The sequence below is a fragment of the Hippocampus zosterae genome, chromosome 12, assembly GCF_025434085.1.
Source record: "Hippocampus zosterae strain Florida chromosome 12, ASM2543408v3, whole genome shotgun sequence".
Taxonomy (NCBI): Eukaryota; Metazoa; Chordata; class Actinopteri; order Syngnathiformes; family Syngnathidae; genus Hippocampus; species Hippocampus zosterae.
Window position 1 is genome coordinate 9,069,471 of NC_067462.1, and position 11,637 is coordinate 9,081,107.

Sequence of the window (11,637 nt, forward strand, 5' to 3'; positions counted from 1 at the left end):
AGACGTCGGATGGTGGACCAGAATTTCCTCGAAGCCGTCCGGAAGTCGGCTTCCATGGCCTCACCGAACTCTTCCCACGCTCGGGTTTTTGCCTCAGCGACCACCGAAGCCGCGGCCCGCTTGGCCAATCGATACCTGTCAGCTGCCTCTGGGGTACCACAGGCCATAAAGGCTTGATAGGACTCCTTCTTCAGCTTGACGGCATCCCTTACTGCTGGTGTCCACCAGCGAGTACGGGGGTTGCCGCCACGACAGGCACCAACCACCTTACGGCCACAACTCAGATTGGCCGCCTCAACAATAGAGGCACGGAACACGGTCCACTCGGGCTCAATGTCCCCCGCCTCCCCCGGAACATGGGAAAAGCTCTGTCGGAGGTGGGAGTTGAAACTCCTTCTGACAGGGGATTCCGCCAGACGCTCCCAACAAACCCTCACTATACGTTTGGGTCTGCCAGGACGGACCGGCATCTTCCCCCACCATCGGAGCCTACTCACCACCAGGTGGTGATCAGTTGACAGCTCCGCCCCTCTCTTCACCCGAGTGTCCAGAACATGCGGCCGCAAATCCGATGATACAACTACAAAGTCGATCATCGAACTGCGGCCTAGAGTATCCTGGTGCCAAGTGCACATATGGACACCCTTATGTTTGAACAAGGTGTTCGTTATGGACAATCCGTGACGAGCACAGAAGTCCAATAACAAAACACCACTCGGGTTCAGATCGGGGGGGCCGTTCCTCCCAATCACGCCCCTCCAGGTCTCACTGTCATTGCCCACGTGAGCATTGAAGTCCCCCAGCAGAACAAGGGAGTCCCCAGCAGGAGTACTCTCCAGCACACCCTCCAAGGACTCCAAAAAGGGTGGGTATGCTGAGCTGCTGTTTGGTGCATATGCACAAACAACAGTCAGGACCCGACCCCCCACCCGCAGGCGGAGGGAGGCAACCCTCTCGTCTACCGGTGTGAACCCCAATGTACAGGCACTGAGCCGGGGGGCAATGAGTATGCCCACACCTGCTCTGCGCCTCTCACCGTGAGCAACTCCAGAGTGGAAGAGAGTCCAACCCCTCTCGAGAGAACTGGTACCAGAACCCAGGCTGTGTGTGGAGGCAAGTCCGACTATATCCAGTCGGAAATTCTCTGCCTCACACACCAGCTCGGGCTCCTTCCCTGCCAGAGAGGTGACATTCCATGTCCCAAGAGCTAGCTTCTGCAGCCGAGGATCGGACCGCCAGGGTCCCCGCCTTTGGCTGCCGCCCAGCTCACATTGCACCCGACCCCTTTGGCCCCTCTCATGGGTGGTGAGCCCATGGGAAGGGGGACCCACGTTGCCTCTTCGGGCTGTGCCCGGCCGGGCCCCATGGGTGTAGGCCCGGCCACCAGGCGCTTGCCAACGAGCCCCACCTCCAGGCCTGGCTCCAGAGGGGGGCCCCGGTGACCCGCGTCCGGGCAAGGGAAACCTTGGTCCATATATTTTGCTCATCATAAGGGGTCTTTGAGCCGTGCTTTGTCTGTTTATTTTACTAACACGGATCAAAGGGAACAACAAAATGTGAGCGTAGAGAATGAAAATCAATTTGGCGGGCAAATAGACACTTCGACACATCTTTTTCACTGGGAAAGGAGACCCTCCCCAATGCACTCCGTAGGGATGGGAGCAAACCGCCTTGAACATAGCACAAATCTTTTGAGTTTTAATTAGAAATCCCACAGAGCAAACAAATACAAAAAAAAAAACTTGAGAGGCCAACGAACGAAAGAAAAAATAAATCCCTAACTGCCTTCCGTCAATATCCATTTTCCAGGCATCCTTCACCTCCCCACGGTTTTCAGTTAATATATGCCGGGATTAGATAGCAGATAAATAAACGCCCGAGACAAAGATTTCAGGGAGAGCAGCATGACCACGTTTCGCCCCATGTTTCCGTACACATCGGAGAATAAGCCCAAACAAAATGCAGCTCGAGCCAAGTGGTGCAGGCTATGACGTCCTCATTCCTCTGGAACAATTAATGCCACAACTCAAGGCTTCCTCTCATTGCGACAAAGCTATCGATGCCTTTGCAGGTAAATATCAAAAGAGAGAGAATACAAACCAGTCATCACAGTTGCAACACGGCAGTGTAGAGCTATCAAACAATGGCACTGCTTTGTCAACAACCCTGAAGAAGATGAGTAACATTTTTCTTAAATGCATTTGATATTCTCATGAGAAAAATAAAACTAATTTGATTATTCTACACCGATTTAGCATTCAACGTACTATCTAAGCAACATATCAGCAGGGAAAGCTTATTTACAAGTCACTCCAAATATGTGCTGCGAGCAAGCCAGGGTTTTGGGGGGTGGGGGGTTTTCTTGGGATGGAACACTCACGATCACGTTTGCATCCGCGATGTTATGAAGAGTAACAGTGTGGATCAATGTTGGCTTTAATTTAATCCCACTTGAAACATAAAGCATAAAACGGACAAACGGTGTGAGACAACAGACAACCTTTAACTGCAGTCTCCGGGAAATGATGTCAACCAGGGACGATTGTCTCATTTCTGCAAACATGTGTCCCTCCTCCCATCTCGCTCATCTGTCAATCTCTTTGACTCCTCCTTGGAATTTCTGGAGGGAGGCGCTAACGTGTGAACAGAAGAGCGCGGAACGGGGACTGTAAGAAGTTGGGAATCGAGAACCGAGATGAGCACTACACGGAATGCTCAATACCCATAATGACTTCCGTAAACACCGCACCTTCTAACCTTGTGTTTTATCCGCACATGTGTCACTTTACGGATGCATTCCATTCACAATAGAAGTTCCATTTGTTTTTGTAAAATGAACCAGTACATAAAAAGATGGGATTTAAAAATAAATAAATAAATAAATACAAATCCAATGGGGCAGCACGCCCAGCATGGAATGTGAATGTCGCCAAGAGAGTGAGAGCTGTCTGGTTCCTTCCAAGTAACGTGCACGCACACTTCACAGCCATTGAAGAGGCAGTCCTCGGCAGCCACATCCCCTCCCGAAGCAATGGCCGGCTGCCATGGAGGGGAAACTTTGGCTGTGGGCTCACTGCCCCGTATCAAGGCACCACTCCCGTCATCACAGCATCTTGCTTCGGCAGTGTTGTTTTGGTAACAAAAGCCTTTTCTGGACCGAAACAAAAAAAAAAGCACTCTTCAGCAGAACATTTTCAGTGGCCGACTTTTCGGTGCGTCTATACCAATTATTCTGGAAATAGTTCATCTTTTATGTCAAACAAAACAGATATGTAAACAACATCACTCGTGACATTGCAAAAGATGTGAGCAAGTCTCGTGAGACTGATGCCCAGTCGGCATCTAAATTCCATAAATGATCATCATCATTACATGAGCTCACTCCTTTACACATATCACCCCCAAACAGAAGAACCAGCAACATCCTCTTTCCTAACCTTCAATCCTCCCCAAAATCCAATACCGCCTTGATCTTTCTGCCCTCATCCATCGCTACGTTCCATCCCACCTTCTACAATCTTCTTCCTCAATGCTTCTCAGTGTACCTCTAGGCTGTTTATCCCATTGTGGGTGCAGAACCATTAGCAATGTAGCCCCTCATCCATGGAGTTCATTTCCACAATCACTCCAGGATATCAAATTCCTCCACAATTTCAATCCTGTTTTAAAACTCCTCAATCTGCATAGGCCATCTGACTTTTCACATATTTTATGACCTTTATTTTATGGCATTCTAATTATCGTTTCATTTTTATGACTGTTATAAGGTGATATTGACCGCCCCAAAAGGCGCTCAGAAATACCCACGCACTATTATTGTCTGTCACTTTTCCACATTGGTACCAGGAAAAATGTGATGACAAAAATGGAAATGTATCTCTTGGGTATTCAGTAAAATACGGCTACACTGGCAATAACAACAAACAAACAAAAAAAGAGCAGGAAACTCACTGCGTTTATGTGAAAAGGCCCATCTCACAAGCACAAGCTGTAATCTTTGCCACCAGGCATGTCATCAGAATTAAGGGTGATTACACAGTTTTACAATACAGCAACAAACCTCTTGTGACAACAAAGAATGTTCTTGAAAACAGACGGACATCTCGGAAGTGGTTATTTCAATTTCCATTACTTCCCCGTTGGACATTTTTCGTTTTGTATTATGTACGACCCTTAAGAATTCCCTGTAAAAAATATAAAATACAATTGAAAAAACAAAACAAGATCTGACCACTGCAAAATGCCATAGGTAAAAGGTATCTGTGATGATATGGGTCTGTGTTCGTGCCAATAGCATGGGTAATTTACACAATCTGGGAGGGCAACGTCTTTTTCATAGAAACCCTCCTGCTTATTTCAGCACAACAATGCCAAACCACATTCTGCATGTGTTACAACAGCGTGGCTTCATGGTAAAAGTGTGTCGGTAACAGACTGGCCTGCCTGCAGTCCAGACCTGTATCCCTTTAAACATATGTGGTGCATGATGAAGCATAAAATACAACGGCGGACACCCTGGACTGTTGAACAGCTGCAGCCGTATGTCTTTTCTTTGTTATGTATTCCATTCAATATCGGGTGAACGTGATTTGCAAATAATTGTATTGGGGGGGGGGGGGGGTTTAACACTGCGGCCCAACTTCATTCAGGGTTTGTAGTTTCCCCCCTCCCAAAAATTAAGAGGAAAAAAATCATTACGACAAGGCATGTTTAATGGGTGTAACAAGAGAGCAGTAGAGTTGAATTTGACTTACCTCAGAAGCCCCCCCTGCCCCTTGAGCAGGGCCTCATATGGAGGACCAGGCCTCAGGTCTCCTGGGCACCGATGTGTGCTCTCCACCAGAGAGCCACCAGTCAGCCCCCTCCCCCCTGGAGGCTGTTTATGTGTGCGCCCGTGTGCGTGCGCACTTGCAGGAAGCTGGCCCCCTCACGACACCCTACAGCCACAAGTCATTCACACCTGCAACACACAGGGAGAGAGAACTTTGCTTCATCGGGTGACAAGCAAATACGCGCAGCGGCAAGGAAAAGCACTCAGTTGCTCGTGTTGACATGACAACATGGAGCAAACATACAGGAGGTGCAAAGTTTTAGGTCACCGACTGTTTACGTTCCTTTTCCTACCAAACACTCATTTAAACTTCAAACGATGAGGGACCACATCAAAACCTCTGATAGGTTACATGTGCTCCATTTTGTATACAGAGCTACCTCAAAGGTCAAACATCTTAAAAATTGAGGATTAGTGATTTGGTATCACGCGACTCGGAGATACAATATACTACATCGTTCTTTATATCGCGCTTTCAGAACAGTTGCAGCTCTAACAAAGCGCCTCACAGAACATTTAACACGAAATAACAATAATACAACAGAACACTTCAAATAAAAACCGACAATAATATGATCACCAGAAGTCAGTTTGTCATGTGGTCGAGTTGCTTCGAGTCAGTAAAGTAAGTTCAGCACTGTTTTATTTAGGGAGGTTTCTAATTACTATTTGTGTTCAGTTCTTGCCAACTTGACAGGACTCTCAGCAGGAGTCTGTATTCACTTTTTTATTTTTTTGCTTAAACAAAGGACTTTGATTTGGATGCTGTGTGACCAGTGCTTGCGCATTTGCGTCCATCCATTTGTGATGTTGCCACTTTATATTGGCTGTGTAGTTTCTACATATTTAATTAGCGGTTGATTGAATTTTATACTTGTGTGACAGTAATGCGCATCAGCCAAGTGAGGGTTTTTAGCCCACTCCTCTGAGCATTTTATTGTTTTCAATACAATGGCGATTACATGACAATTTCACGTCAAATGTTTTCTCTCAAGTTAAAGGTTTTGCTATGGAGACAGTTTGGACCCTGGAAAAAATTACAGGGTGTTCCTCGTCTTATGACCGACATCTGTTCCTATGGCAATGTAACCTGAAACACTACGAAAGTAAAAATTCTTATGCTGCTTGCCAAACTAGTTAACAGTGTTCAGCGTTCATAACCTCAAAATGTCGTACATTGAATTCTAAATACAGTTCACCTCAATGGGAATTTTTTTTAAGTCAACCAAATCTGACAACGACAACTCTCATGGAATGGGTACCAGTTTATTGCCAACAATGTTTGACAGGTCACTATAATGAAAAGACGACGGCGTCAAATTGGAAGAAGAGATAAATAAGAACCTGTGTGCATCACATAAATTAATGATGCAAGCAGACAGCGGTGTTGCTTAGCAATTGAGGGGGCCCTCAGCCTTCAAATAAGAAAGTGTGCCTTGTGTGCATGGAAACCAAGCTTGGACGGTGCATACACATGGCCATGAAATACTGTCTTCTGAGGCACAAAAAGGGACAAAAGAAACGTTTTCTTAAACATTTCAATTCAACCAAAGGTATCTTTTTATGACTATAAATGTTACCAAAATGTCACAAGGGAAAATTTCTTGTCTCGTAGATTTGGGTTACTGACATCTCTTAACACTGGAACACAAGGTGGCATGATGTGGATACCTCAAAATCTGAACACCTCAAAAGTTTCAAAAAGAAATTTTGAATATGATCAAATAAAAGTGTCACACACAACAAAATTAAAAACATCAAGCAACATCTTATAATATCTCATTAGACCTCAGTTCTGTAAGCATCAAAGCATGAACTCAGCACATGTGCGACACTGATTACCAAAGGAATCACTGGGGTTTGCTTTGGGAAGAATATACAGTGACTGCTAGCATTAGCTCCTAATTAGCTGCCCACTAACTATCCAGATGCTTTTCTATGCCATCAGTTGTATCAAAAGGTTTCACCGTGTGTGAGTGTGTGTGTGTGTGTATGTGTGTGTTTTAACTCAAAAATGAGTGCACATGTGACTTAAGGCGCTAACCCGAGAACAGCTTTACTTAGGACACAACTACTACTACTACTACCAATAAAAATAATAAATAATTATTGATGAAGGTGACACACCCTAGAAATCTAAATTCCATTATCCGTAGGCTATTGGGAGGCAATAAAATGAAACAAGGGCATAAGAACATGTCAATCCACATTCTTTAGTAGTTCAGCCGTGGCTGATGCTAAGCTACCCAACTGGCAAGTTTAAAAATAAGCAATAAGCTGAGGAAAAAAGTTCCCTTCCAAATAATAGTCATAAAGGTCACACATCACATTCCTTCATCTGTGTATGCTTTGGAGGGAATCAAAACACCATGGGAAACAATTTATCAACCCAAAGGAGAATGCAATTGTTGCTATTCAAAGTAAACGCTAGTTTGAGCATACTTCGCTTTGGGTGAAACAGAAACCATACGTAGCAAATTAACCTCTACAAAAGGCCAAAAAATGTTTAGTGACAAAAACTGTTATATCTCCATCAGTTTAAATTCCCTTTATTGTGGATAAGACAGAAAAGTAACCTGTGTATATCCTTGTGAAAGCTCACTCGCAGCATTTAGCTCTTGAGTAACACAGATTTGCCATTTTAACCTCTCCAAAGTTCAGAGCCACTCTTAATGAAAATAACAGCTCAAAATATCGGCCAACACCGTGTAAGTTTGTTTTGCAATGCTGTTTGTATGCAAACACATACTTTGCAAGAATGTACATTGCTGGCATGACTTATTCATGATGGAGTTTTTGATGTCATCCTTGTTTTCTCTCAAGGAATGTCCAATACCTTCTTTTTAACTTTCGTTGCCAACCACAGGTAAATAATCCAGCCAACAAAACCGAGGGTGCTGGGTGTACTGTCCGGCTGCAACGTGTACTTGCCTGCATGTTTAGCTTTGGATGACACAGGGTTGCAACTGAAAACTCTCTTCAATTTGGTAGGCTTGTAAAGACAACAAATAAGGGGAGCACTTATACGTCTGAAAAAAACTAATGAGAAGCGGTGGATAGTGTTTAATTGAATGCTAGCTTTTGCATTTAGCTGTGTGCAACATCGGTCCAGATAGGCTATTTTAATTTCTGGGAAGAGCAAAAAATGTTAGGAATAACAGTAGATATTAGGTCACACAAAGAACGTGTGTGTGTGTGTGTGTGTGTGTGTGTTTTTTATAAATTTAAGCAACAAATGAAAAGGGAAACGTTTTAAGGGTACTAAAAGGTAAGAACTGTGGATGGTGTCCACCAATTAAAGATGGCTTTAGCGTTTAGCTCATAATAATAATAGTCGAAAAAAAGTAATTGCTACACATTATAAATCGGAATTTTAATGTCTGTGTAGGTTAATAAGGCAACACATGACAAAGGGTACTCTTAACAACTTGTGGATAGTGTCCTTTTTCACGCTAACTAGCTTTAGCATGTTTAGTTGTGCCAAGAAGCTCTTACCTGCCCCAACCTGATAAGAGCATCACCTAAAAGGTTGTGTGAAAACCATTGTGTGAAAGAAAATACGTTTTTAACGGTGATTAACAACTCAAGACCAAATTGTTAGACTTCAATTTTTTTAACAATTGTCGACTGTGGACAACAGAAAATGTATGCTAGCACTACAAGAACCTGTGGCGCTGGTCCAAAAGAAACAAAGCTGCACACACTTAAGCGTGTTTCAAATCTGTGTGACACAGCACAAAGCCGCACAAAGTTCCTCACAAACGGTCTCCTAAAACACACACACACACACGCACACTTGCAAACCCCAAACTATAAATAAACTTAAAGCACACATCGGCTACGCATCAGTCGAGAGTCCTCCGCCACCCCCCTCACTGAATCTCAGCGCCCCACTAGGACAATTCTTGGCGGATACAAAAAAAAGTCAACCGGATTGTGCTTGAAAAAGTCCAAGAACTTTTTTTTCCCTCCCATCTTTCCCCTGAAAAAAAAGTTGTTCCTCTTTGGCCACAGAGCTCCTGCTGTGGTGGTGGTGGTTGTGGGGAGGGGGGTGGTGTTGGAAGGAGGACTTGAGCATTCATGGAGCCTCTCGGCCAGCGCAAACAAAGTCTTCCCCGAAGACGGAGGCCAGTGGACGGTGAGAACAACGACGTCTCGCCCGGCCGGAAAAGCGACACCAAGGGTGCCTTCATGGTCTCGCCGTGGCTTCATAAAGAGAAAGCCCCCAGTGTGAGGGCCCTTGGTCGGCGGGCGTGCGTTTTTTCAAGTTATGCTAGCTCCGTTAACAATGTAACAATTAAAATGAGAAGGCTCAAGGCCTTTATAATCTCCCGTCGCCACCGTGTACAAATCACACCAAAGAGCAATTATTATTATTCCTCTTATTATTATTTAGAATGAGAACAAAAAAAATACAATACCCCACGTCCGCGGGGCTCCAGTGGAATGCACAACAAGCGTGGCGGGCATTGTATCCTTTTTTTCCATTTTCACCAACAAGCTCGGGCGGTCCTCCGCTGTCGGCGGCTAAAAAAACAGCATTTCTCCGCGGCTTTTGCGCCATGCCGAGACCATCCTGAATAATCCGCTTTTGTCGCGCTGGTTGCTTGGTGGGAATGGGAGGAGGAGGGGGAAGACCAAGGGGAGAAAAAAATGGGGCTTCTGTAACGTGGAAAAGGAGCGCCTCGGTTGTCCGCCACGGCTGTGGACGCGACGCGGGGCTTGGCTAGCCAGCAGCCGAAGAGTCTTCGGGTGGGTGGGTGGGGAGGGGGGTTTCGGTCGGGAGGGAGACGGACGGATACCGGAGTGAGCAGTCCCCGGGAGGAGAATCCCGCGTGTGCCCCGTTGCCAGGAGGCGAACTGTGCCTTCTCACTGGCGACACTTCTTTTTCCTTATCCACCTGGATTCGTCAAGGGCCAGCAAAAACATGACACTCACCTGGGACTTTTAAATCCTTCGTCGTTGCACGCCCAAATCACAACATGATCGCGGCACCATAATAAAATACAAACACGTCTCCCCCCCCTTTCACCCGAGTTTTTCCAGTGGTCCTACTCCATTGCTCAGTCAAGATTTCCTGACGTCGCTCTACGAGCACTACCGCCGACAGCTGCACCCCTCACCGTTGCGCTCAAATGGTTTGCTCCGAATTCTAAGTAGCAATTCTAGGTCAGGTCTGTGTGCCATTGAGGCTGCCGCCGGACAGTGGACGTTTACTCCTGTACGCCTTCTTTGAGTTATTATTTAAAAAATAACAAATAAAAAACAACCAGAACACAATGATAAACAACGAATTCATATTTTAACAGTTAATTTAGATTTCGGTTGCCTTTTGTCAGTTTTAACAACTTCCAATGTTAGAAACGGGTTAGGACATGACCGCCTCTCTGGATGAAGGATGGATGACATCACTTTTTTAACGTATATATTACATAATATCATTTTTTAAAAGATTTTTTTAATTGCCATATTTGTGCTGCATTTCAGAATGAACTTGAGAATTAGATACCGTGCAAATCAAAAGATTAAAAATTGTGTACCATTAGAAATGTGCATATTTTTTAGGAAAGTTTCACATCAATCAGTATATTTATAAATTACATTCCATTATTTATACTAGTTTTGATTGAAATCGATACTTATTTCAGGTCTGTATGCAGTGATTGCTGAGTTGAGTTGAGGTCTCTTGATGTAATAATTCAGAAAAGAAGATTGATATCCATTCAGAAATCTTCAGTGTCGCCTATATTCTTGTTTGCAATGTTACTTATTATATCTCACTACTTTATTTTATTTGTTTGGTATGTTTTATCTTTTGTTTTACAAATTGTTATTAAGAACTGAGTTAAAAAGTGTACATATAAGACATGAAAATTGGATCAACTGGTTTTATATTATATATATTGAAAAAGAAAAAAAACAAACAAAAATATTATTTATTTATATCATTTTATATCATTACACGTTTGGATGTTACTGATAGATTCATCTTATATATTAACATATTATTGGGCTCTCGAACAATAAACTTATAAGCGCCTACGTTTCCCACAATTCAACACTGCAGCATCTTTCCCAGACCCCTTTTTTTTCCCAAAGCTCCTCCCCTTCTGGGACAGTTTGTAGTTTCCCCAGCCTTGATGATGTCACCCGTTGTGACTCTTTCTGGCTCCGCAATCTAAGTGTTATTCCATTAAGTCCGTCTGTCCCAGGGTGAAATTGTGACCGTCAGGGGGGTCAGATTGCCGAATGTTATTTTTACCCTTGAGTTTTTCTCAGCATCATTCCATTAAACGCAAGTCATTCAATGTTATGGACTTTTATGTTCCCAGTGAGCAAAATCACTTAATGACATTTTGGAATTTGAAAAATAGACCGCAACCACTTGACGAATCATATCACTTGTGGCCCAGCATCAGCTTGCCCACTCTCTTCCTCTCTCTCTCACACACACCCACACACACACACACACACACACACACATACACACACACACACACACACGCACAAGAGAGCGACTATCACAAGCCTCCAAGCAAGAGTCAAACATTAAAGACATGCAACGTAAGAGTGGTCCTCCTCAATTATTCATCAAGATACATTTCCAATGTAACCCAAATGTATAATCAGGACAACTGGGGATTGAATTAATTGCTATTTAAGTGTACACACTGTTAAAATGGCCTCATTGTATGGGCGTGCGCTCGCTTCCAAGTCGAGATGTTAACCCAAATGGCAGGACATTCATGTTGGAGGGTGCCGTTTAAAGCCTGCTGCGTTGCGTCTATGAAACGGAAACTTGTGA

At 44.2% G+C, this 11,637-nt stretch overlaps 1 protein-coding gene across 2 annotated transcripts in view; it reads right to left on the reverse strand.

Moving 5' to 3' along the window:
• Window positions 1-9,961, reverse strand: part of bcl9 (BCL9 transcription coactivator) — a 38,061-nt gene extending 28,100 nt beyond the window's left edge. The window contains exons 1-2 of one of the 2 annotated variants that reach the window (XM_052082740.1): window positions 9,771-9,961; window positions 4,755-4,960 (exon numbers count right to left, since the gene is read on the reverse strand). The gene's annotated coding sequence lies outside the window, so the exon portion shown is untranslated. Of the gene's footprint in view, window positions 1-4,754; window positions 4,961-9,252; window positions 9,558-9,770 lie in introns of those variants that run through there. The other variant, XM_052082739.1, reaches the window with a different exon arrangement.
• Between the last annotated feature and the right edge of the window lie 1,676 nt (window positions 9,962-11,637).